The sequence below is a fragment of the Vidua chalybeata genome, chromosome 1 (genome assembly GCF_026979565.1).
Source record: "Vidua chalybeata isolate OUT-0048 chromosome 1, bVidCha1 merged haplotype, whole genome shotgun sequence".
Taxonomy (NCBI): domain Eukaryota; kingdom Metazoa; phylum Chordata; class Aves; order Passeriformes; family Viduidae; genus Vidua; species Vidua chalybeata.
Genome location: NC_071530.1, coordinates 38,558,512 through 38,586,003, shown reverse-complemented (window position 1 = coordinate 38,586,003; position 27,492 = coordinate 38,558,512). Strand labels below are relative to the sequence as shown.

General features: G+C 38.4%; 1 protein-coding gene across 4 annotated transcripts in view; it reads left to right on the top strand.

Moving 5' to 3' along the window:
* THRB (thyroid hormone receptor beta) overlaps positions 1-27,492 on the top strand; it is a 155,552-nt gene that overhangs the window by 5,134 nt on the left and 122,926 nt on the right. For 3 of the 4 annotated variants that reach the window (XM_053948753.1, XM_053948770.1, XM_053948761.1), the window contains exon 2: positions 24,922-24,951. The gene's annotated coding sequence lies outside the window, so the exon portion shown is untranslated. Of the gene's footprint in view, positions 1-24,921; positions 24,952-27,117; positions 27,181-27,492 lie in introns of those variants that run through there. The other variant, XM_053948790.1, reaches the window with a different exon arrangement.

Genomic DNA, 27,492 nt, shown 5'->3' with positions numbered 1-27,492 from the left:
TCTTACAGTTTCATTTGTAGACCTTCACATCTTTCTTCCCCTGACTTGGTCTTGCACCTTGGTCCCCTTTAGTATCCTGTTATCTCCACAGCTCCCACTCATTACTTTGCATTTTTTCCTCTTGATTCTGCTATACCAGCTCTTTGCCACGTGCTCCAGCCCAGCTGTACTTTGGTGGGTGTGAAGTGCTGCTGCTTGGTTCCCTACCAGTGGAAAGAGTGACCACTAATAAATTGAAGCTATTTCAACTTTAGCGTTGTTTTTTTCCTCTGACCTTTAGCACAAAAACTTTCCTGGTTCATTTGCCTACCTTCTTGCAACTTTTGACAGGTAGGATTGCCTTCATGTGATTTTATTCTGTTTTCTAGCTTTACATTAAAACAGTTTTATTCCCATGATTTACTAACTTGTCCCTGGCTCTGTTTTATTTTTAATATTTCATACATCTTTAAAAAAGATACGGCATGTTTGTGTACAAGGTGCTTCAAAGTATAATTATGAGCTGTAGCATTTATGTGTAAGGCTTAAAATAACTGTGTTTCTCCCTTCAGGAAATTGAAGAGGTTTATCTTGAGCCTTCTTTTATAAATTAGGTGTCTTAGTTTCCATACTGCATTTTTTTCTCATTAAAAGAAGATAAGGTGAAATGCATTATCCAGTTAGATAAACAGGGAAAGGGTTTGTTCAGGGTTGTGTCCATGTAATTCCAGAATATACATGACCACACACATAGGCACTAAAAGAATATTCCCCTCCAGAGTATTTGTGGCAAATTTAATTTTTAAAGCAAAATAATTACTTCAATTGAATATTAAAGTATAATTTTATGTCTAAAAATATAGAGAAAATTGTGTCTGGAACACAGAGTACTTCCTATGTAGTGCTGAACTGCGTGTATTTTGTGTTGTGTTGGATTCACTAGTGTGACTTACTGAAGTGATTTAGTTAATTGAAATTCTCTATGTGACCAGAATAGAACAGTTTGGATCCGAGGACTTGGATCAACTATTTAACTGCGATAATTGCTGATTATTAAGGTTAAAGAAAGGAGAAGAAATACCAGAATTAGAGTTTGATATGCAGCTTTAATTCAGGCATCTTTGAATATATGCAGGTAAACTAAGCTTTAGATGGTATTGCTTCGCTTTTCAGGGTGTTTAGCCCTATGTAATAATTGTCATCCTTGAAAACTACACCTCCTCTCAACTTTATTTGAAACCAAGAAACTTGAGATCAGATCACAGGGAATACAACTGGTTATGTAGAATAGTGTGAGCATGTGGTCCTTGCCTGTGTGTTACACATGTGCAACAGTAATTTTTCACTGGTTGTGAATTTTAGTTGAAAATCACCTCTACACCATGAAGGTATCTAACCTGATTTCCCAACTTTGTATTTAATTGTTGCAAACTGTTTAGCTCTCTTTATTTCTCTTGCTTGTCCCTAGTCCCATGCCTCAGACACCTCGCACTTTTCTCCTTTGCCAGAAATGGCAGAGGGATGCTAGAGACATTTCATTTTTTTGAAGAGTCTTATGCATGGAGATAGCATCCTTGACCTTCTTTCCCCTCAGAACATCCTGTCAGTTGCTCCAGTTCTGAATCTAGCCAATGTTGAGGGCAGCTGCCATGCACCTGATTCTTACAGGGTCTTCTTGCCACCAGACAGGATAAGCCAATGACAGGAGTCCCACTTGCCGTTGTGTTGGCCAGAACCTATGCTTCTTAACTTTTTGCATTACTGAGTATTGAGTTCTTTGGGGTTTTTTTTTGTCCTCGGTCCCACTGCCATTTGTCATCTCCCTCCTTGGCACCCCTACCTGGCAGTTCTGCTGGCTGTGTATGGAAGCACTGATCCGTTCTGTGAGACTTGGACAAAAATGGTGATAGCCTCTGTAGCCTCCAAAATGCGCGAAGCCTTCTTTCTTGCCCGAGTAAGCTGTTGCACAAGATACCATCTTGATGGCAGCTGTCTTCATTTGCATTGAACTCTGGGAGAACCCAGGGACTGCTCTGATAGTCAAGCCTCCTAGGAAGCCTGTGTGCTTTCATCCTCTGCCCAGAGAAGATGAATCTTACCTGCTGCCACTCTCACGGTAGGATGCGGGGAATGCGCTTGCAGCCATTCTGGCCATGACTTTCCAGTGGGTGGATGGTGGGAGTGTGTTTTGCAAGGCAGAAGGATCTTCTACTGTTATCTCTTCAACAGACCTCATATCAAAGCACTCTCTTAGTTTTGGGAAGTGCTTTCTGTGCTTGGAGGTTAGGCACGAACGGGAATAGCATGACCTGGGGAAAAGAAAGTGCTGGATTCTATAATTCCCAAGGGAGGAAGGGCTCTGGTCATGCTGTCTCTATAGAGCAGTTCCCTGAGCTAACTATCCTCATCTCTCCATCCTGCTTGCAGTGACATGGGTAAGTCTCCTTGCTTTGGCTCTGCAGTGGCTTCTCTTCAGTGCCACTTTCCCTGCATGGAACCATGTACATGGAAAACCACACATATAGAATATGTTCCCTTCTGTTTTCAGATGGTTTAACATCTGAAATACCTGATAGCTTGTAAATTCCAGAATCTGGATGAAACTTTTTTTTTTCCAAATACTACGAGAAATGGTTTGTGAAGTTAAATAAACTTAGACAAGCCCCTCTACCCCAATTTCCCTTTTTGACTAGACCTTTATTTTCACTGAGACAGCAGGATTCATCCTTGTCATAAGGTCCTTTCTTGCCAAGTTACAGGTTCTCTTCCAAGGAATAGAATTCAAGTAGTTGAAAGAAAAATAATTTAAATTTTTGCATATAGAAAAAAGCCCAACCCCAAATATTTCCTTTGCTACTTCTGCAGAAATAGCATGACTCTTTGTACGGGTTCCCCGGAGGCATTGTGACATCTCCATCCTTGGGGATACTTAAAAAACAGGTAGACATGGTCCAGGGCAACCTGCTGCAGGTGACCCTGCTTGAGCAGGGAGGTAGAATGGACAGTCTGCAGAGGTCCTCTCCAGCCTCAGGCATTCTTTGACTGAAACTTTCTGAAAAGGCTTTGAAAGAGAATTGCAGATCACTTTGATAGAGCTGAGTGAAATACAAAATAATTTAAGGTAGATTCATTCAATGGAAAGTGTAGAGCACACTTTCAAATTAAGCTGGTCTGCCAGGCTTGCCCATAATAAATTCAGGAGAGTAAAAAAAAAATTATAAATTTATACCAAATTAACAGAGCAAATCATATTGCTTCTGTCTACACAAACAACTGAAGTGCCTCTGTAACTTTAAAAGGTGCTATAAATGCATTTTCCATGCACAGATTAGAGTTATGAGCTTACTTAAAACTTAGAAAGAGAATTCATGCTCTCACCTTTGCACATAAGAGGCCAATTCTCAGGATCATTGCCTTTGATCCCATAGAAAGAATCATAGGATTAGAAAGGAGCCAGGACTTGCCTGCTGTTTAGTAGTAATTTTCTGATTATACTTTGCTCATACAAATGTAAATGTAAAGAGCCAAATTTACGTAAGCAGACTACTCTGTGAACCTTTGCCCTCCCCTCTCCCTCAAACTTTGCTGTCCAGTTTGGCTCCCAGTGCATTTTCAGAAGTCTCTTTCTAGGGTTACTTGTCTCTCTAGAAAGAAGCCCAAGTTCTGAAAGCAAGAAAGTGGTGGAATTGCAGCCACAAAACCTGAACTCAAGCAGTCTTCGCTCTCCCATTACTGCTACACCTGCTCATGAGGCAGCCCTGTGGGGACCAGTGTGGACACTGGCTGGCAGCCAGGTGTGTACCAGACATCTCTTTACCTTTGCTCATAGATAGAGCTCATCCACAAATGGCAGCTAGAAATTCATGCCAATAATATAAGTTCACATTAGTTTGACCTGTGTTTTACAATAACAGTGTAGGCTGCATTTTTCCTGAAAAAAAATATTTTCTCAATATTTTTAACATAGTTTATTTCCTCAGCTTTTTTTCCATAAATCAGCAATTTATGGTGGAGAGAGAAGGAAAAGGGGAATTGGATTGCTGACAGGGTATTGCTTGCTGGCTGTGCAAACATAGTGTGCAGTAAGACAAAAAGCTTGGACTCCTCTTTGTGGAGTTCAACTCCAAGCCAAGTTAGCTTGACCTCAGCCTCTTTAAAACGTGACTGTATAAATCTAGCTGTAGTCCATTTTGATGATCACTAGTCTGCAGCTGAATTAATTATTTGATGGTGCAAGAAAGATATGTAAAGGGAGACCTTTACTACTGAAGCTCAGATCTACAAGATCAAATCTACAGACTGATTTTCTTTTCTAATGTTTTCTTGCTAAGTGTTTGCTTATACATCATGCCTAATCTTGTCAATATTTCTTTAGGTCTTGCTCCTTTTAATAGCTCTGGATGGGTAGAACATCCCATACTTTTTCAAAGATCTCATGGAGTCTGTGAAATCTATTTGTGTGAACATGGGCAGCTGAAAGAGGCAAAGGCATTGTGAGCCCTGCACAGTCTTAAGATGGTCTGTGTTTGGAACATGAGAGTAGTATGGCATTACTTTGTTTGCTTTGGAAGGTAATCTAATCTAAAAGAGTTTGAAACAATTTGCAAATTAGGATTGTGGAAACCTCAATGTCGGGTTTTTCTCTTCTTTAAGAGGAGAAATATTTAAACCCAGAAAGAGCATTAGGCAAGGAGAATTTGAGAGATTCAACCTGGCAGATGTTGCAAGGCATGTGATAGAATAGGACTGAGCTTTACTTATTGCTGTGTGAAGTTAAGATCGGCAATCTCTGTTAGGAGCTCCAGATTTCACAACACTTGGGTGATGGTGTAACAGGAAGAAGGGTGTGGGCAAAACTACAGAGAGCTACATATGAGTAATTCAAGACCTCACCTGTTTTCCCATATGGAGAGCAGGACAAAGTGGGGAAAGCAGATGGACAGATCTGACAGAAGTCAGAGTTTAATTGCTTAACTTTTGCTGAGCTTATCTGTTTTGAGGATAATCTTCGGGATTCATGTTTGTTGCATGCTTTTTCCATTTTTTTGGAGGATGCATTTTGAGTCAGAAAAAATGATATCTGGTGTCACACCTTTTATATTCTGTCTCAGCATAGCAAATCTGAGCTACTAAGTTATAGCCAGCAGATGCCAGCAGTCTTTTTGGTACTATACTGTTAGTTTACTTGGATGTGTTTTCTGCAATGATGTTCCCAGTGGTGAACAAGCTACCTTTTTAATAATATCAAAGGAGTGGAATTACTGCCTCATTTCCGTGTGAAAAAGTCTCAGTCAGTATTACAAGCAGATTATGACCTTAAGTAGTGCCCAGAAGGGAAAGATCAGAAAGAAAAAGCAATGATCCCAACAATAATTTAAAAAATTGGGTCAGCATTACATATGTTAAATAAATGCATGTCTTCCTGCAATGTTTGAAACCGGTGTCAGGACTCCAATATGAAACTTAATGAGATTGTCTTCAGTGGCTATTACGGTTGGAGCATGGAGAAAGGCAAAAATAAAGGTAGGTGATACAAGCTTGCTGTTTTCCAAAGCTCAACAGTTTTGTGAGCAAAATTATCTGCTTACAGGGTGTTTTTAAGATGGAAATAATTTTATCTACAGTGCTAAATTTGGAATCAGTATACCCAGCCATCTGCATCTGTGTATATGGCAAGTCTAATACCTTGATTTGGGGATTAAATTTATACCATGTTCTTATGTGTTTTTCTTCAGACCTTTACCTTAGGTTTTGGTTTATTTTTTCTTTTTCCATTATAATGTGGAATCTCATTGTTGAATATTGTTGCATTTCATGTTTACTGATATCTTTATGAAAAACTTGGTGAAAGTTTGTGAAAACTCAAGGCTCCTTATACTCCTATATGTCAGTGGATGCAATTAATGCTCTTCTCTTTGTAATCCAAGCTAATGTCCTCTAATCAACATTATGTAATTCAACAAATAGAGCAAAACCTACTGAATTAAGATACTGTATTGTCCTATTATCTCTGGTTGTGCAGCATAGCACGTATTTTTATATCTTCTGAACATTTTGTAGATCCATAGCTGAATTTCTGGGAGTAAATGCATTGTATTTTTTAGTTAATGAATTTCACTTTCTTTCAGCACTTATGTTCAAGTTATGTTTCTGCTGAATTACACATTGTTAATTAAGAATAATTTTATCTCTTTGCTTAACAGAAGAAATTGGGGCATTATTAGGGTGTTGGCCTTACTGTTTCCACAACAGGTTAGCTGCTTTGATCTGGCTGTGTTGACAGTAAAATTGTGTCTTCTGCTTGGACGTGTAGAAGTATGTGTTTGGTTAGACTGTTATCAAATTGGAGGAAATTACTAGAATTGGTAAAGTGAAGACAGGCACAGTAATGATAAAAGAGAGAGAGAAAATTAAGCAATGCAGGGTCACTCAGAACACTGTCACTTTGCTGATGTAATTTGTGGCTGTAAACAGAGGTCATGGTGTCATGCTGCAGCTATCCCAGCTCTTCTCAGTTTTGTACCATTTTCCTGTAGCTCATACAAGCCCAGTCCTAGAACACTACTGAAGCCCCCTCTTCCATGATAATTTTTGGTATTAGTGATATGTTCTAGTTTTGAACACTAAATGCCTTTGACCTAATTTAACTCTAGTGTAACAACATTGAGAATATGGGGCATTTCCATCATGGAAAGGAGGAAGGAAAATACATTGAAGTATTTCCTTATTTAAGTGTAATATTTTTCCTTAGTTAAACATATGCAATAATATAAAGCAAGATACAGCAAAAATAGGGTTCAGTGGTATTTGCCTAAAGTAAGCATATGCAATCTTATAAGCGCTGTGTGACATTTTAGATTTTATTTAATTTTCCCTTTAAGCTTCAGACTGGAAGTTAAAGTGCCCTAAAAGAGTCTTTATTCTAGTTGAAGTGCTCTGATTGCACTGATCTTTTCTTCTTTTTCCTTTTCTTTTTGGTAGTATTTTAAGGTTTGTGGATTGTCAGGGAAGAAGTGCCATCTCTCTTATTAAGAGCATTGGCAGCTAAAGCTACTCGGTGCCTTTTCAGTGATGTTAACAGTCACCACTCAGCCAGAAAAGGAGGAGGACCTTGCAGAATTGCAGGTTATATGCGATCCTAATTCAGAAGTGTGTCTGTAATTTAGAAAACTTGCAGGCTAGGTTGTGGGATCCATGCTGTGGTTTGCCATCTCACTGGCTGTTTGGTTCTTCTCAAAAGAAACACTGTTTAAAATGTTACAACAGCTTTTGTGAAACTTGTGATTTAAAATCACAAGTTAAATTTAATTTAAATAAAAAAATCCGAACTGTGACTAAGTATATGAAGATTGTAGGTTGGTCACAGCACAAGAGATTGCATTTCAAAGACCAATGCTAGGAGAAGTAGACAGGGAAGAAAGGGGGGAAAAGCAGCCCTGTCTCCATGTCAGAATTACCAGCTTTTTTCCCTCTAGTTGCTTGGTACCCCAGCTGGGCAGCACTCCCCAAAATGGGGTGGTCATACCTGGGTTTGAGCAGAGGTGTCATGGTAGAACTTCAGTGCTTTTCAGTGCAAAGAAATCTAATGGGACTCTTTCATTCTCATGAAATTTTCAAATACATCCTGATATCCTTAATTTCAGACTGTAGCACGTCAAATAAAGAGCATTAGTCCTAACATTTGGACAACGCCCATTTCAACTCGAACTTTTTCTAATACTGCAGTGTGCACAAAGAAAGCAAGTTAGGTGCTTGGTTTCCTAGATTCACATAATTCCTTATTGTTTTTAATTTTAATTTTTTTTAAGAATCCAGCTTGTTCTAGTATAGTCCTTACAAGGAAACATTTCAGAAGATTAAATGAAAAGTCACAGTTCCAGTGGAGTATGTTTACGAGTATGTCTTAGAGTATGTTTATGAGTATGTCTTTAAGTCCTGTTGTTACTCCAGACCCACCACTCTCAGCTGCTGCAAAGTCATAAGGATCACTAGATTCAATTTAATTTGTCTTCTAAAACTGCTGATGAGCTTCACAGGTGTCTGGGTGGCTCTGCAGAATGGCTGGAAGCAAACTGTTTCAAGCAAGATCCTTAAAGGTGGATGTAAGCTTATTTTTCATAATTCTCATTCTGTCATCATACTCCCCTGAGGAACTTTTGGATCCTAGTGATGGTTTTAGAAATGTATAAGGTAGCATTAGAAATAAGATGCAAATGGAAGTAGCAATAATGAAGGAGAGACTATTTCACCACTGTCGGTGATCGTCTGGAGATGAATTTCCTGACTTTAAATTCCCAAAGTGCTAGGAAGTTATCTGATAACATAAAATAAAAATGAGCAGTTTGCATCCCTATTATAATTATGGTGTTAAATTTGTGCTGCTTTCTTGCCTGAATTCCAATATGTTTGGTCTGAATTGTTTGTAAGGATAGAGTAGTAATCCATCAAGAATGACAAAATTACCGTGGTTTGTTTGTGTTGTGTTGTCCAAATAAAAATCGCTTTTCTGTTTGTACCTGCATATATTTAAGACCGAATTTACCTATTTGTATGTTACCCATTTGTAAATGGTGCTTTACAGTCATATGAAAAGAGATACGGTCTTTTCAAGATGTTCCAACATATTTTTATATAATTATGTCTATTTTCTATAGCTTTTCTGGTTTTTAACACTTAATTAGGAGAAATGCACCTAAGTGATTCAATTTTCAGTGCTGTCTGGTTACCCTTGTTAGAAATTATTCTTTAACTCTGTATGTTTGCTTTTTTGAGGATATCATGACTCATTATTTACTCATGGGTAATCATCTTTAGTAAACAGTGCATCTTGTGAGAGCTAATACAGAGCTCTGTGTGTATCAGTTAGAAAGAGACCCTTCAAATCAAAAGTTCCTGCCAGCTGTCACCTCCTCAGCTAATATCACCTCGTAATATAGAGCTAGTCACAAATACAGAAGTAGTGTTTGTGTTTCGAGAAACAGGAAAGCTTGCAAATAAACCAGGGCTCAGTAACATGTACAACTCCAGGGCTGCAGCAAAATATATCAGGGCATATAATACTCCAGATTTCTATTTTTTCTGGTATCTTACTGCTATGTTTAGTTACTATTGTATACATTTCAATTAATGGATGCAACAAAAAATTGGCATAAAATAGAATAACTTAATCTTGCCTTTTTTCCTACTGTGGGAAGAAAATATACTTTGTATCTATTACCAGTTCCTTTCCTTAACATACTATCCTAGGTTTAGATTTTGAATCATTCCCTGGCTGACTAAGTGATGACTCGCTCGTTTTGTCTCCTGTTTATAAAAGAAGTGAAAAGATTTAGCTCATGAATTTTTCATACAGACTACAGATGTACTGGCTGGGGCCAAATGCTGTCCTCAGTTACAAGTCAGAGTCGCCGGTGAGCTGTCAATGGCAGTGCTGTGAACGTATTTCAGCATAGTACTGAGATTTAGATGTTTTGTTTCTAGTGTGCATATGGGGGTAAGAATTTAGGAGATGGTAGATAACTAGATTATAAAAATAGATAGGAAGTAAAGGTTCATTTTCCAGTCCAACATGCTGCTGCCAGTACTGAAGCGAGAGTAAAACCATTACTCACTGCCCTGCGGGTGCTGCACCCTGCAATGAATGAGTACCATATTTTAAAATATCCAGTAACATTATGAAAAACTGAAGTCGAAGCAGAAGTTCAGATCTTAATTAGTGAAACTGCCTTTCCACCTTTGGTGCTCCCAGCCAGAAAAATCTGATTATATTTTAAACTTTCCCAAATGGACTTTGCCTTTTCCCTTCTTAGGAACTGCCTATGAAACCAAGAGCAAGGAAAGGTGTAGCGCAGAAGGCAGCTTTACTTGCTGTCATAGCCTGGTTTCAGGTTGAAAATATCCCTCTGAAGTTTTACTGTATTCTTTCAACCTCCCTGTTTTTCTGTACTTTGAAGTTAAAAATGAAGTTAACCTTTGACCAAGAATTTCAAAATCACCCGGTAGAAAGCCCTTCCCTTTCTGTTGCCTGATAAATTAAAAACTCTCCTTTGCATATAGGACTTAAAAAGCCTCTGCAGAAAAGATGTGAGGCTTTATTAATTCTGAATTGCAGTTTTGCTGGATTATTCTCTTTAGGAAGAGGCACCTCTTCCAGGTGTTTGAAGCTCTTCCTTCCTTTTGGACCTGGAGAATAGAATACTGGGCAAAAATAATTAGAGGGAATATGTTAGCAGCATTGTTGTGATGTAAAGACCTTACCTGCAGCTGGGGTCTGCCAGGTAAATGAAGATGACTGTCAGCCTCACCAGCTCAGCATCTGATATAAAAGAAGAACCAACACAACATCTGATATAAAAAGAACCAACAGAAAGAAAGCTAAATGGAAATATGCCCCTGCCATGTGGTTTTTGTGCTGTAATAAAAAAAAAATCCCTTTGTGCTGAGCTTAAGGTTGTTTTTTTCCCATTGATTTTCTCATTCAGCATCTATTTTCTGAAAAAGGGCAGAGCATGGGCCATTGCTGGTTTCACGGCCCTCTCCAGCTAGAGGGCATAGGAAGTCTCAGCCCCTGTACTAAATTTCAATAGAAAATGAAGAGCATTGTCTGGTATAGGGTAGATGGTATATTTAATATTTGAAATTCCAGTCTACTTCCTGCATGGGCATCTTGCGGTTTCTGAGTGAATCTGTTAGCAATTTCATAAATTTCTGTCCTCTTGTAAGGTTTTTTCAAACTTTTTTTGATCCTGTGTCAGGATGGCTCGCAGGGGCGCTCGTGGGCTCTGCTCTGTCTATGGGAGGGTTTTGTGTCAGGGCGGGGCTGGGTATTGGTACCTCCTGGGCATGGCACCATGGGTGCTCCATGAGCTAGCGCTGTGCCTGCCGCTGCCTTACATCCCCCTCTGCGCTCCCGGCAGAAGGCTTCACATGGAGGAGGCTTTCTGTCAGATGCATGGGGTAGCATCAGTGGCATGGTTCAGCAGACCTGCAGTTCTGAGTGAGAGGGGGAGATTTCCAGAGTGCATCATGGTCTGTAGAGCTGGGTGAGTGGTCAGAGCTCTCTTGCACCCATAGGTAGTCCAACAAGCTCTGCAGTGTTGTCTGTGCATATAGGCTGAATGTTCCTGCTTCAGGCTGCGAAAGTCAGAGATTCCTGCTCATGATGCAGCTCTGAAAGCATTGGGGTAGGATGATTTTAGTACCTTTTCGGGAGGTGATGTGTACCTGGAAGGGACATTCTTCTAATGGAGGCACTGTTGTTTATTGTGGGATACACAGGGAAGGCAGGTGGGACATGAACTCCTGAAGTACTACCAGGATAATGCAAGATAGGTCTTTTAAGGGAAATCATAAACATGTTTGGCACATATACACAATAAAGTGTCTCTTGTAAGACTCTTTCTTCCAGTGTTGCCTAATCAATTTGGTATGCTGTTTTTGAAGGTTTGATTTCTTTTATGCCTTGTGTCTCCTTCTGGTATTCAGATGTCTGGCTGGTGAGGCCTTTTGATGCTATGTGTTGTATTTATAGCCCTTATGAACTTGTCTTGCAAAATCACTAGATTTTAATCACTTGCTTCTTTAAGAACTGAATCTTAAATATGCAGACTCCTTGGCACTTAGACAGCTTTATTTGTCTATCAAAATACATTAAAGACAAGTCAGTTTATCGGAGCTGGTTATCTTGAAAGGGTTACTGGTTAAGTTATCAGCTTTTTCCAGGGGCAGCACAGAGATGAGTAACAGCAGATAGATGGACAGAAAGATTGGAAAAGAATTATTAAGTATCTTGGAGTCATAAACTCCTGTTTTAGTAGAGCAAGTCTATCATTATCTGTCTTGCTCTTTCTGCGGGAAGTTCTGATCTCTCGAAGGCTGCTGCTGAGTGCCATTTTGAAAATCTTCTCAGGGATAATTGCTGTTGCGAAGGTAGATGTTCACACATTCTAGAAGATGCCTGGGATATAAAAATGGTGATGTCTCTAACTACCCATTTCCTTGCTTTTTCTCCTATTTTCCTGAAATTTTGAAAAAGAGGTATTATGGAATGATGCTGGTAAAATGGATTGACGGCGCTTGAGTTTTTAAATTCCATCTTTTCTTTGTTTCATCTTTTGATTTCTTCTTTACTTTGAATGTCCTGGATTTTTCTTTACCTTTTAAAATTATTTTCTGTGGAGAGTTAAAATTATCAGGTTTTTAGACATAGGGTATGAACTGTACTAACTGAACAAAGAACAGTTCCTATTGAAGCCTGTATGTGTGGCAATATGAACACAGAATGGAAGAAAATAGGGTATTAAGAAGGAATCTCAAAGATGTGATAAGTCCCCCTTCTTTGCTACTAAAATACCTTAAAAATTGAGAGAAAGCTGATAAGGCAGTGTGTTGAAGATAGGCAATATACTGTATAAAAGGAGAAGTTTAGCTTTCAGCTTACATAATAGACAGGGGAAAAAATGTCACTCCAGATTATATTAGTTGCACTAAATGCCTGTCTATTAAAAGCAATTGAGATTTTTTTTCCTGCTGTGCTGGCATATAGAGCTGCTGTCTGTTGTGCTGTAGCATTCAACCAACACAATTTCAGCTATGTTGATTTTTTCCCCCCTGAAACTCTAGGTCTGTCAGTCACTTCGCAGAACTTACTTGGAATTATGGATATAAGAGTTGTGTGACAAAGAAGCAGGCTGCTGTTTCATCAGTCTCTGCTTTTCAGTGTATTTTCTTAGGGCAAAGCATAATTTTAAGAGTTTTGGAATGTCAATTCTTAAAGTGTTGTGCAGGCAAACTGCTACTTATGCTAATTTTACTAGGTAAATTTTGGGGATTTTGATCCTTACCATTTATATGCATTGGTAAAAATATGATATGTTTAGTTTAAATTTTTAGAGGCACAGTACTTGAAATGGGCTGATGTAGCATTATGTACCATATCAAAAAATGAGACAAACTTTTGTTATTGCTATTATGATTCTTCTTCTGAAACACAGGCAGAAATTGTTTAATTTGTGAGCAATCTACAATATTTTTTCCTCCATTTAAGATAGAGGGTTATTTTTGTGTTTATTTGTTTTTAACTGGCCAGTTGAAAACCTTGACTGTTGCGTTTTGTTTCGCTGTAGGAAAGAAACTAGCCAGAGTGGTCTTTCATTTTCTCCAGATTATGGTTCTACTCTGATAATAGTTAAAGAATTTATTTTTTGCTGGGTTTTGATACTAGATACAGGATCTTAAATTTTCAGAAGTGACTCATGATTTGGCGTAAGGCCATTTTAGAGTGCGTAACCTAAAACATCTGAAAGATTGTATTCAGTTCTTACTGGAAACAAGATTCCATTAAAGACATTTCAGTTGGTCAGAGAAGTGCCCAGGCATCCAAAATCACGACTCGTATGTGCAAACTGAGCTTATTAGATTTAATAAGAAATTAGATTTGAAAGCTTTAAATAGTTTGTAAAAGTTAAAAGATTAAAATAAATCAGATTTTTACGTCTATCTATAATTACATAATACAATGTGATGATAGTGTAATTTATGATATAATGTCATTTATTATAAAACAATTGTGCTATTATTGCCTGTATTAATGCAAAGGGAAGGAAAGCAGGCATAACTGATGGCTAGACAGCATGTTAGGTTCCACTGTTTTGTATACTGCAGCATAGAATCCCCTGTAATTTTCTGAATACAGCACTTACAACACTGATTTTGTGGCTATTTCATGGAATTACAGAATCATAGAATGGTTTGGGTTGGAAGGGGCCTGCCATGGTCAGAGATGCCTTCCACGTGATCAGGTTGCTCAAAGCCTTATCCAGCCTTGCGTTTAATATGTCCAGGGTTAGGGCATCCAGAACTTCTCTGGGAAACCTGTTCCAGTGCCTCTCCATCTTCATAGTAAAGAATTTCCTTCTAATATCTTATCTTAGCCTACTCTATTTCAGTTTAAAGTCATTCTGCCTTATCCTGTTTCTACATGTCCTTGTAAAAAGTCCCTCTCCAGCTCTCTTGTAGGCTCCCTTTAGGTGTTGGAAGGTGCTCCAAGGTCACCCCAGAGTCTTTTCTTCTTCAGCCTGAACAGCCTCAACTCTCTCAGCCTGTCTTCATCAGAGAGGTTTTCCAGCCCTCTTATCGTCTTCATGGCCTCCTCTGGACTCACTCTAACAGGAAGTTCCTAAGCAGTCTAGCATAAAAGAAAAAACTAAATCTTACGAAGCAAAATGTAAGACCTAGCAATAGTTCTTAAAGCAGCAGCATCAAAATCAAAAGTTTCATCGAATGACAATTTATATATTGATAGATAAAAGTGGTGTGCTGTGCTTATTTCTGCCAAGGAAACATTGTTCAGATTTTTGTCACCAGTAACTACCAGTGAGGATCATCTGAACCAGTACATTGTCTCCAAAATACATCTATGAAGGCAGTCCATAAGCATGCGCTTGTTGGTGTGTTTCATTCCCAAACACTGGCCAATTCTCTTAAGTGCTAAAACAATCAGGAATTTCATCAAAAATAAGCAAAAATAATTTGAACATTATAGATAAAAAGATCTGATTTCAGATAGATGAGACTGTCACAGTCATATTTTGTGTTTACAGCATTATTTTCATCATAGCATAAAATGGAAATTAAAAAATTATTTAAGAGTTCACCATGGCTGTGTCCTATGGGTTTTCAGTTCATTGCTGTTCTGAATGAAGAAAGGAGGTACAAAACAGAAGGAAATCTAGAATAGTTCCATGAAACAAGGAGCTGCTCATCAATTAATCTTGATAGTAAGTGCCAACATCCAGGGGAAGATGTATTCATAGTTAATAATTTTGATTCTTTATCGACGAGGAAACCAGAAAGTGTTCTGTCCATCTTTTTAAAGATGCCATCCAAAATGCCATCCAAGATTTTGATTAAAACAGAGTATGCCTTTTGCACAATGAGTTGTTGTGGCTGCATCTAATTAACAATGAACAATTGCAGCCATGAGAGAACAAAATAAAATAATGATTCAGATAAATTATAGAGCTTTTCCATTATGTAGTCCATATGACTGATCCCAAATACAAAAATCGCAGATTGTTTTTGTTTTAATTTCAGGGTCAAACACCAAAGTTGAAATATTATATGTAGCAAAAGCTCTTCTGGTTTGTAAAATTGAAAATGTGGCTTTCTAATCCATTGTAGCTTAGGTGTTAAATTCACTTGCTTTGCCACAGACTCACAGAACATCCTGAGCTGGAAGGGACCAACAAGGATCATGGAGTCCAGCTCCTTGCCCTGTACAGGACAGCCCCAAGAATCACACCATGTGCCTGAAAGCATTGCTCAAACACTACTTGAATTCCTTCCTTTTAAATAGGAAAGTAAACAATTATGAAAACATTTTCTGAATGAAATGGAAAAGAGAGAAAGTAGAATTTTTAGTGTCTTAATATTGCCTGTGGATCTGGAATCTTGCATCAGGGGGATCAGGCTGGAAGACTATGAACCTCTGCCTCTGTCCCCCATTTTCCTGTTCCCCTCCTCTGCAGCAGGCTTTGGGCATCTCCTATCACAACTAGCTCTATGCTGCTGTGGAAAGATAGTAGAGGTGATGCTGCCCGTTCCTCCCTCCAGTCAAATTGGGACCACTCAACCCCCTTGTGCCTTGGGTTTGCTCCAAGTGCCTCCTAACACTTCATTCCTCCCTGTGCATTCCTGTCCCACTGCCTTCCTGCAGCCCTGACTGGTTCAGGGACCCATGCCAGAAGCCAAAACATTGCAATTAGTATATTAAGAAAAAAAGGTTATAACTGGGAAACATATTGCTAGTGCAACTGGTATCTTTTGCATGGATCTGGAATTCCCCTGACCATCTAATTAATGTCTGTCTCCAGAAAAGCAATTAATAATCAAGCAGTGGATTTTTTTGGTCATACATTGCACTGGCAACTGTTCCAATATGTTCAGGTATAACCTTAAAAAACCAATACAGAATTGCATGTTACTGATACCAATAATCAGTTATTTAAAAAAATCTAAACTAGGAAAATGAATCACTGATCTTATGGAAGAGGTTTGGGAAAGTAATTACAATTTTATTTACTGTATTTTCTTGAATAATTATCAGATTCTCCCATTTTAGTTTACCAATAAGCTAGTAAGGTCAAAACCATCTCAGAATAAATTTTTACAAAATGTTTTGACTTTGTGATTCCCAGCTCCATGTGAGGAGATGTAGAAATCATTGTGACTTAACAAGAGTAGGAACTGTGGTGACCATTACTAAATAAAAAATGTGCATCATATAGCAAAATAACTTCTCAACTACATTCTGCTCATGAAATATATTGAAGTGAAACCTAACATCATCTTTAATTCAGGCAGTGGGATGCTTGAAGTTATCTTTGCTTTTGTGTTTTCTTACTGTTGGGACAAGCTGGCTGGCAGCCAGCTTCAAAACATCCTCAGGGCACAGCTATAGCTGGAGCGGGTCCCCTGGAGGATGCTGTGCAACCAGCCACAGGTCTCTGGTGCCTGGGAACACCAGTCCTTGGGAAGCTGCTGGTGAAGCAGGAGATCCAAAATACTGGCTGCATCCCCCATGGTTTAGAGCATCCTGCTCCTGTGTGTCCAAGTGCCTTTCATGACCAGATGGACCAGGGCAAAGGCAAGAATATGGTTTTTGTCCTTGGTGGTGTGTTGCTTAATGGGTGTGTTGTCACTCGTGCTTGTGTCCTTGCAGGAGCCTGATCTATAGGTGGGGTGGGCTCCCCGATCCACAGTCCTGCTCATGCCTGCCCTGCACCCCCCAGTGCGGCTGCTGGGCATGGCACGCTCCACCTCTGGGCTCGGCTCCCCACTCGCTGCCAAGGCTTGCAGCAGCTGACGTGCTTTGGCTGCTTGCCAGAGTGCATCATCTGCCTTTAGTGTGGTTTGTTTCGGGCTCTGCTTGTTCATCATCATTTGCTAACCGTAAAACAGGTATACGCTACCAACTTCAGCCTATGTAGGGGAGCTTGGCAGAGTCTGCAGGCATCCTTTAGCATGACATGCATTTAAAATCCCTTTTATGGTAAAAGAGCCCTTATTATAAGCAGTGATCATGCTTAGAGGATTTCTTTTAAAAAAAGTTATTTTGTGTATAGTATTTCTTTAATACATCCTTACGCATAAACCCTCTCAGTATAATTACAGCTTTGTAAATCCCCATTATTTGTTCTCTCTTTATGACAAAGGATTTGTCCGTTGAGTTACAATTGCAAATACCTCATAAACCTAGCAGCTGAGTATTATCTGTGATATACTGGAAGAAACAAGCAAATACCATCTTTCTAAAAATACAAAAGTGTAAATTAAGCCTTTTCTATGGAGCATCCAAAGTGAGGGAAATACCACTTTCCCCTTGTCTGCTAGTTGTGCATTCAAAAGTTTTAAGTGTGCATGAATCCAGTTTTGAATATGAATATCTGGGTAGATTTCTTTTTGTTCTGTTTTTCTTCGGTAGAAATAAACACAAAGGGCAGTTCCAATGGATTGGGTTTGGTACATTACTACATAGCTCCTAAACAAATATCTTACTCAGTTTGTCTCTTAATTGGAGCTTAGCCCTATTCCACCTTTCAAAAAACCCCTTGAGTCTTCAGCATACTTGACCTTAGCTCCAGAAAATAAAGCAAATATAGTTTCTTAAGGCTTTTATCCTGTTAGCTTAGGCAGAAAACCTTGATTCAACAAGATTTTGAATTTATTCATAGTTGGTTATCACTGGCAAATGATGTCATTGTCACTAACAATGTTTTCCACCACCTCTCCACAAAAGATGAAGAGAAGTTAGGCAGCTGCAGACAATAATGAAATATAACTCAGTTTAAGTGAAGATTTATATTTGCTCTAAATGGTGGGCACAGGGAGACATTTCCCAAAGCCATTTTTTAGAAATACCTGTTTCATTGCATATTTCTTATATTGGCAACCAAAACTGCCATTCGAAAAACACTTCCCAGCAGAATTGAGGGCCTGATCATTATACGGCGTTGTTGTACAGTGCACCTTAAAATCCTTATAGAGTCCCATAAATAAGAAGAAATAACTCTTTTCTTTAAGCTTGCTTTCACTGACTTTCAAATGTCAGATTTCCATTCTATTTATTCTTCAGGTACTTTTCATAGCTTGCAATATGCAGTATGCAGAGCTGAAGGCCATTTCTTGCTCAAATCATGCAGTCTGTGCCACAGTTTTGAACTGCATTGGGACAATTTACTGGGACACATGCTATACATAGGAGTTAAGGGAGGGCACATGCCTTACAGGTAGAAAAAAGTAGAAGAATGAAATGTATCAAAAAAAAAGATCCTAAACTCAAAGCAGTTAGTGTGCTACAGACCAGTTCACCATATTTTTCTGCCATTAAATGTGTGTATTAAACATTTGCTTTCATGAAACTTGCCTTAATTTTGGATGGAATTACCCTGACAGCTGCATTCCGGTGTGCAGGTGTGATGGTTGTCATCCACCATCCCAAGAAGAGCAGAACAGCACCAGTTATTGAAAAAAGCAATGCAGGCAAAAAAATTACATGTTCTGGATGTATCATGAGTTGGAGGCTGCCAGGCTTTATTAAGTTCTAGGATGTGTTGGGTTGGTAGTGACACCTTGGAAAAGATAACATAACAAAGTCTGTCATGTTTTATTCTAGGACTCAATAATGAACTTTACTGGCTGGGGATATTATGCAGCAATACTTACTGTACATTTGTCCTTCAATATACTAGCGTATTTAATTTGGCCATCTCACAGAAGATAAACCTGGGACAATTAAGAAAATCATAATGATTCACTTGTCAGTGGGGTGATTACAAGCAGAAAAGTATATGCTTTCTGAGAAAATCATAAAGGTCCAAGTCTTGTCTCTGCAGTGCATTCTTTATGCTTACTCACACATATGGACAATGATTAAAATCAGGCATCTAGTGTAAAACAGTCTGAGTCTAAGGATGATTGAAGAGCTGAAGAAACCTTGTTTTGGCTGTCTCAGCTTATCTGCTCCCTGGGTTCCTCTTCAGTAAGTTGGCAGAGGAGAGGAGAAGATTCCAGGGTGCTGTTTGTGCCATCAGTCTCAGAAGTGGTGACCTCCACCAATGGTTGCAGTATATGGTTAAACACACATGGGATGAATACCCCTGAGTTCCCAAAACTTCCCAGAATACCCCCAAGTTCCCAAAACGTCCCATATCACCATTGTCATACATTGCATATAAAGCTTGAAGGTTCCCCTTAGATTTAACTATTAGCTGGTTGTTTTTTTAAAATTTTTAAATTTAATATTTTAAAAATATGTGTGAATGCTTGTTTTCAACATCCTGAATCTTTTCATGCTTGAGTCTTTGGTCCTACACAAGGTTTCCAGGCCTAAGTGGAATGCAGGGTTTCACATCAGCGACAGTGATGTCATTGTGCTTTCTGTGGCACTGGGCCAGGCTTTATGGAGATGACATCTTTAAATACCTTTCAGAGGAAGAAAATAACTGGATTTAGGACATATGATTATGTTATGTACAGAGAAAATAGCTGCCCTTTTCTAGGATCTGCTTAGTTTTCTTGAATTCAATTAATTCTTACCTTACAAAAATACATTAGCTTTTCTTTTTAATGGCATAAGCAATGTACTTCTTCTATAAAGATTAGTAGAATAAATTTGAAGATCTTAAACAATTATTTTTGGTACAGTTTTTATTTTAAAGGTAAATTAATTTATCATTGTACTTTTCAAAGTCAAGAATTGCGACATTAACATTTCTAATATAAATACAATGTACTGTAATAGAACTTGAAGGTCTACTAGCCAAAGTGTATTTAATCTTGTTAATTCTTCATTAAAGCAGAGAATTGTAATGGAAATGTTGGCAGACTGCAGACATTACTGTCTGTGGACTCGTCATTTGCTGGAGAGGATAATAGCTTCTGGACAGCATTTTTGTAGCATTTTCTGTCAAGCGGCTTTGAGCTCTTTAGTACGGTCTGAACAAACAATACAGCAGTAGCAATGGTTATTTTTGTTTCCACACTATTCTATCTCTAAACAGTTGGGTCAAGCTACCTGGCTGATTTTTAAGACTTCTTATACCCAGGAGGACGACTAGCTTTCAAAAAAATCATTGAAGTCCTTGATTTCTATGACAGCCAGTCATCAAGAGCACTAATAAATAGTGACTCTTTCTTGGGCACTTTTTTGGGGAGCAGGACAGATGTAAGATGGTGGCTCTTAGCTGGTCATGCTGGTGAGGCAGCAGAACACATTGCATTTGGCAGTCTCTACACAGGCAGGTATAGCTGTGGGTGGGGTTACATGCAGTTTTTTGGCAGCAGTGGCTAATTTTTAATCTGTATGTATGCTTTAAGTGGAGCTATTTTATGAGTTTTCTGCCTCCCAGCTATGATCTTGTTCTTGCTGTCCAATCTAAACACAGGCTTTCTTCTGCCCTTTTATCCTGCAGAGAGCCTATACCTGCATGCTGATTATGATTAGCATTGCACCGGTGGTAAATATTCTCAGGATGCATCCCTAGGTCCCAGAGTTCAGACTGTGCACACTTGGTGCCTTGCAGCGCCAAGCAATCCAAGGCGCGCTGTGTGGAGTTCCAGAACTGGGAATGCCTGTCACAGATTAGACTTTGGCATGCTGCAGTCATGGCTTTTCACTCTGCAGAGTGCATGGCACGACTTGTTAACTACTGCAGATACTGAAACTGTGAAATCAAATGGCCTTGAGTCAAGGCTGGTGGGGCAGGAAGAATTAAATTAACTTTCTGTGCCAGCAGAGTTCCTTGTGTCTTGAGGAAGAACTTTCCTGAGGGAGGTCAGTGAGATTTTTCCCTGCTGTCTTTTTTTTTCCCCTACATTTTTTGTTCTTTTTTACTCCACCTCCACTGACATGCTTTTAATTCTGACTGGGAGCTGCTAAACAGAAGAACTGAAAGCCAAACTTACTGGAGCAGCTTTAAGAACAAATTTATCCTGGTCAGGCTTGCTCATCCCCTACTCCTTTCTTTTTCCTTCTTTGGCTTTGATGGAACAGGAGCTGTCTGGCTTTTCCAGGCCTGGGTGGCTTTCTGGGATCTTTTGTGAAAAAGGAAATTGTAGTTAGTTTGTTCAGTCAGTCTCTTTGTGGACCTCTGCACACCAGAGCATCCTGCAGGGACTAAAAAAGTAAACTGAAATAAATTCTGGGGTGAATCTGTCTGGAGGACTGAATTGATGTCAATCTGTCCATCTTTTGGTAACTTGTTTTTTTGTTTTTGTGGTTTTTTTTTTTTTTTCCAAATGAAGATGTCTGTGATGGGTGTGAGGAGCTTGAAAGTAAGTTTTAATAGGATGAATAGGATTTGATGGATAAGAAGAAAAGCATAATAAGAAAAGTACTGCTCTCATCCCTAATCTGATATCTGTTCAAAGACTTAGGCGGAATATGTACTTTATATCTAAAATTTCTGAACAGCACCTGGGTGTCTTTTCTCCTACTGTGTACTGGATCGTATGGGAATATGTTGTTTAGGCTAATTGGGTGTGTTCCCTTTTGGGATCAAACCCACATTTTAGTTAACGACAAGTTATCTTCAGATTTATCAGTTTCTGCTAAACAGCATACAACAAAAAAGGTGACATAACAATGACTGAAACAAAAAGGAACATTTTTACTTGTATAACTCCATGCAGTCAGGAATTTTCTGTGTGTTGAAGTAGGAAATTTTCATCTACATCTATGTTGCTGTCTGATCATTTTAGAAGTGTTTGCTTCTTGTGGTTCAACAAGTCAGTGGTGAGTCTTCCTTAAGAAAAATTATGAACAGCTTCAGTAGCAAATTACATTGTTTTAACAATCTCTATCAGTAGGTCTTTTTAGTGTTAATTGTAGTATTTATAAAACTGAGAAAGTTCATAAGTTGTTCTGAAAAAGATGGAACTTGAAAAAAAGTTTACAGTATTTTCTCTCTCTCTTTTTTTTTTTTTTTTTTTTTTTTTTGTACCAGGATTGAAAGGCTAATTGTAAATACCCTGATGTATTTACAAAACCTCTTGTCACAGAGTGTGGAGTGTGGACAGTTGTCTACTTAGTTTAACTTAATGGTACTGATGTGCCTTTGAGGCAGTCTGGTAGAATCCTCCTAGAGTCTGTCCAAATTTAACACATTTGGTGATTGGCAACAAGTATAGTTTTTACTGTAAAGAGGCATATGCTTAGCAAGATGACACATCTGAATATTGCAATGTAAATGTCCTCACTTTTTTACTGTTTTTTTTTTTCCTGTAGCGCTCTCCCCCTCCATCTAAGCAGTAGGCATTAAGCATGAAGGCAGTGCAAGCAGTTAACAGGAGATATATTTTAATTTTAAATTCTTTGCCAAGGTGTCTGAGGCAGATAAGGAAATCCAGTAAGTCTTCTGCAGGGACCACTGAATGCTTGAACCTCACTTATCCAGTGTTGTTTTGGGCACACTGGAGTGGAGGTTATCTCCACTTGGGTAAAAGCCAGATCTGAAGTTAGAAGCTTCCTGCTACCTGATGGAGATAGTAATTGGTCCTCTTGAAAAAATGTCTTCGGAGACCATTGGGCTAGACAGGCAGCAGGGCCCGTGAGAACCTGTGGTAAGAGGTGCTCATGGCCCTCATTATAGCTTGTCCTGTTATCAATAGCTAGATCAGATAAGGAAAACTTATGCAAATTGTTTTTTTAAGCATGCTAGGTTGCTTTTTTGTTGTTTTTTTTTTTCTGGGAGTCATAAACCCTGCCAAAGAAAGCTTTCATTCTTCTTTTAAAAGTATGTAGGATGAGTTAAATATGCTTCAAAGCAGCTTGCACTGTGAGTGTTTCTAGCATAGAAATACTTTTCTTTAAAACTGTGGATCTTGTCACAAGTCCAAGATGGCTTTAGTCTTCTTCAGACTTGCTTCTGTACCTGCTTTATATTTAAAACAGGCTAGCCTGTAAGGTACTCCTGTCCCTTCCCAGAAAGAAGCATTCTGTTCCCAGAAACTTTGCGCTGCAGTGCACAGTAGTATTGTGACAGGTGAGTAATAGAGAATCAGGGATGCAATATGTCCTCAGTTGCACTCTGGCTAGCTTCAATGGGTGTTTTGCATGAGAAAAGTAAGAAGGATTTGGCTCGTGCTGTAATAAATCCCACTCAATCCTATTGAAACCCTGCATAGCATCCAGTGATAAAATACTTACTGGTTCTGTCTCTTGATTTCTGCATGCAAAATCTTTCTTAAATTATTTTTTGTGGGTGACCCACACTTGAAGCCAGACAGGTAAATGTGAACTAATCTGGTACTGTTGGATGTTTTTAATAGCTGCTTATCAGGGGGAGCCATAGGAAAATTAAACCTATGAGGATTTTATGTTTGACTAAGTAATTAAGTGACCTTATAGTTATTCTTCCTTTAAAGGTAAGCATGTGCAGGTACTCTCTTGTGGGAAATTGGACTTTGTAAATGTCCGCTCTCATAAGCTGACTCATAAAAATGGGATCTCATGGCTTTTCTCAAAATGAGTGGTTAATCCCATGATTTACTGCACTCCAGGAATGTCTCTCTTTAAATTTATCTGTTCCATGTGTGAAATATTCTCATTTTATAGGTCTCTCAAAAATATCAGGTGACCATACCCTAAATGAAGGGAAGAGGCACTTCTACTATTCTCTTAAGCTTTGTTTCCCTCAGATTGACAGATTCATTCATAGAAGACTCTGTTTTAACCCTGCTGTTCCCCAAGTCATAGTATTTTCTCTGTAGAGCAGTAAAGAGAATTCATCTCTTCAACCATTGCATTGATTGCATGCTTTGAGGCCAAGCTTCGAATTTGTCCTTGGCAAAGATGAACAAGGTCTCTCCTTGTTTTCTCTTCATCTGTAAATCTCTAACCATACTGACTGATGGCTAATGAAGTGTACAGAAAGCGCTAGAGGTTGAGATGCTTTGCCTGTGACTCAGCATGATTCTCTCTGCTTTTCGACAAATACTGCTAATAATTGTCAGAGTTTATTAGATTGGCTTTTTGTTTTCTATTTCATGCTGTTTCTATTTCATGTTATGCTAATTTAGAAAATGAAATAAGAAAAAGTGTGATTTTCTTCTTGCATGCATTGTTGACCAAAAAATACCCATTTACTTCAGAGTTACCAGAATCCAATTCCCAATTATAATGCTGGTGCTTGCAGACAGTTCTCCCTGGTTGTAAAAGACTGAAAAAACTCACAAAGAAATAAAAGGTTAATTAATATTTTTGCATGCCTCACCATTCATTGATTGTTGTGAGTTATGCCTGAACTTTCCAAGAATACTCTTAAAGCTTTATTGTCTTTTGATTTTGTGATGTGTGTTGGTAAATTGTTGACAAATGTGTTATACAGAGCAGCTGAGTTGAAGTAGGTGTTTTTTGAAATGGCTTACTGCTTTCATTCTTCTAAACTGCCACTGACCCTACCTGTTTGGGGTTTAAGCAGAAAATAGCTACTTTTAAAAACCCTTCCAGGCTGAGAAACTCTTTAAATGGGCATATCGCAATGAAAATCCATCCTATAATAGAAAATACCAAATGTCCAATAAAGGTAATGGCAACACAAACAAAAATACTGCTCGTGAGATACAGCTTGAAGTGAAAATAAACCTACTGAATGTATCTAATCAGCTTGTGATTTAGGTGGTGAATTGATGAGATCAGTTGTTTGTATTAATATTTCCAAACCATTTGAAATGTTTGTTCAGAAAAGCTAATTAAGATGACAAATAAAGGCCTCCACTCCAGAGTGTTGAAAATTATTAACCCTGCAAAATAACAGACTTACTACAGTTATGTAAAAAAAACCTTTTGATTTTGGTGTTAATTGAAGTGAAACTAAAATAGTTACTTCAGACCGTTCTTTTTCCCAAATGGATCTTTAATACAGATTTCTTTACTCTTTTCAGTGAAAGAACAGAAAATGAAGCTCTAATAAGGTAAGTTTTTTTTTTTTAATTCCACTTTAGTAAGATATTCAAGTTAATTTGAGATAATTTTAACAAATATATTCAGCATTTAGGCTAGCTCCTGGACCAGTAGATTTCAGCATTTCACTAGTAGATCCCAGTTTGGGTCAGTATGTCAAAGCACAAAAAAGAAAGAGTACAGTATTGCAGAAGGAATCTAACAACATTTAACTTTTTTGTTGTTGTTGTTACTGAAGCACTATTTGGTCCTTAATCAAAAAAAGATGCCTTCATAGATTTGGAAACTTCTTTTTGCTTGTAAGGAATTTACAGGTAATTATTTTTTGGCAGATGCTATAGTTTTCACTACTCAGTCAATGAAAATCTTTGTTTTCTTCCAGTTTGAAAATGAAACATTAGAAGATATGCTGATAAAATAAGTAGCTTGGTCACAGATTTTTGGTTTTTGAGATGTGGTAGTGGGAGTTTATGAGTTACATAGTTAAATAAATAAAGGAGAGGTGAACTCTTCTAGGAGTCACTATTTCCCCTTATATAACATAGTTCAGCTGCATTCTGAAAATGGACTCTGTGTCATCTGCTAGATGGGCAAAAAGCAGAAGAAGGTCTTTCAATACAGTACCAACTGCAATGGATGTTAAAGAAGTGGTTTTATCTTTCCATTTCTTCCATTGCTAGTGAGGATGCTGACATTCATGTGGTGTGTCACCTAGAAAATGAAGCATCTATGTCGAATAACAAAGCCAGGTGTACAATAGCAAGTTGTCCTGACAGGCAGCTGAAGTATGAACCAGTTCAGAGCATTACAAAAAATATATGATTACTTTTCTGTCACAATTAATATTTCAATTATAATAGTCATTTTCAGGATTCCAAGGAAGGGAAGTGTTATTGGTTATTGTTTTCTTTTCCTCCCATATTTGCCTGGTTTTGTTTTTTGCATCAGTGGTTAAAGTAAAATTTTTCAGAGTTGTTAGCTGGATTTCGTACACCTATTTCAAGTCAAATGACTTCCAAATGAAGAGTGTTCATAAGAAATTTTTTAAAAGCTGTTAGCATCAGTAAAAGTTGATATGTCTGCATAAACCATGTTCCTGGTTTGCAGAGGGGCATTCTTGGAATAGGGAAGAGGGAGGCTTAAAAAAAACAAGGCATTTAAGCTATGCAAAATATAAACTGCTAGAAACCACAAGTGAGTAGAAATGTGAAGTATTAATGGAAAAAACAGTAGTGTCGTGAAAAAGTAATGAGGTGTCATAACAAACGGTGGTGTTAATAGCAGACTATCTTTGTAATTCTTATTTTGTATTGGTACATGTGCATCTATTTGCAGCTACAAAGGTGTGTGCTTATGTAGTACACCTCTGAGACAGCAAGATGCTGCTGTTTTTCACCCAACCAGTGAGAAGGACTGAAAACCCTTCTGGAACATGGTTAATGAAGCTAAGGAACTTTATAATGTGTTGAGAACCACATGGGTAGTGCAGGGATTTAGTAAATGCCAGAAGAAATTCTAGTTCTGAGCAGTCTTTGTACACTGATCTCATCAGCATCCGTGATCCAGAAAGAAGACAAGTCCTCCTTCTGTCTCTTTACTAGGATTCAGCCATACAAGCACTGGGCAAACGTTGCAGAAACGAATTAAACTTGCCATGTCTGTAGCTGATCACCTAACACAAGGGAGCCTTATGTGGAGCCTCTGAATGCTACAGTAATACAAATCCCTAAGTAATATGCCTGAGTAATATAGAATGACAGCAGTAGTGGAAATTTACTTATTTTGTTTACCAGAGTCACAGCTGGAAGTATTTTAAGGTATACATTGCTCACTCCTGGATTTCTGCCTTGGCAGTGCCTGCAGAAGTACCAGGTCATTTTAATGTGATTTGACATATGGGCAGTAGAAAACCACCTGCCATCAAACATCGTTTTCTTTCTAAGTTAACTGTAGTGTTTAGTAACTACTGATCCAGTTTGAGCTACAATTTATCAGTTAGTTTGAAAATGAAGCTATGAAGGTCGCAGTGCTGTTCATCCCAAATTTCCAAGTCATACAAATGAGTGCTGCAGAAGCTGGAAAAGCTTGTTAAAGATGTTTGGTGCCTTCCCCATACATTTGAATTGACTTTTCTCTTTTAGTCTCTTTAGTCAAAAGCTAAATACACCACCGCAGATGCTGCACAGTTGACTCAGGAATTCCTGTTTTGGTTTGCCAAGCAGGCAAACTATTTATCTCAGGTAAGAGAATTTTGAGGTGTGATGTGGTTAGGATCTAAAAATATCAGTATAGGGAGATGGGATAGGGCTCCAACAGACAAAAAACATGGCAAGATAAGGAAGAGGAGTTCACATTGGAATTACGATACCGTGGGTGTAATTAACCACTGGAAATGCTTAGAAAGGAATGTGGTAGATCACTTGGAGTAATTAAATCAAGATTAGATCTGCTTCTGAAATATCTTCTAGTAGAGTTACAAGTTCTTGTGCTTTGTAAAGAAATTGCTGCATGAAGTATTACAGGCTGTGCCAGGCAGGAAGTCAGACCAGATT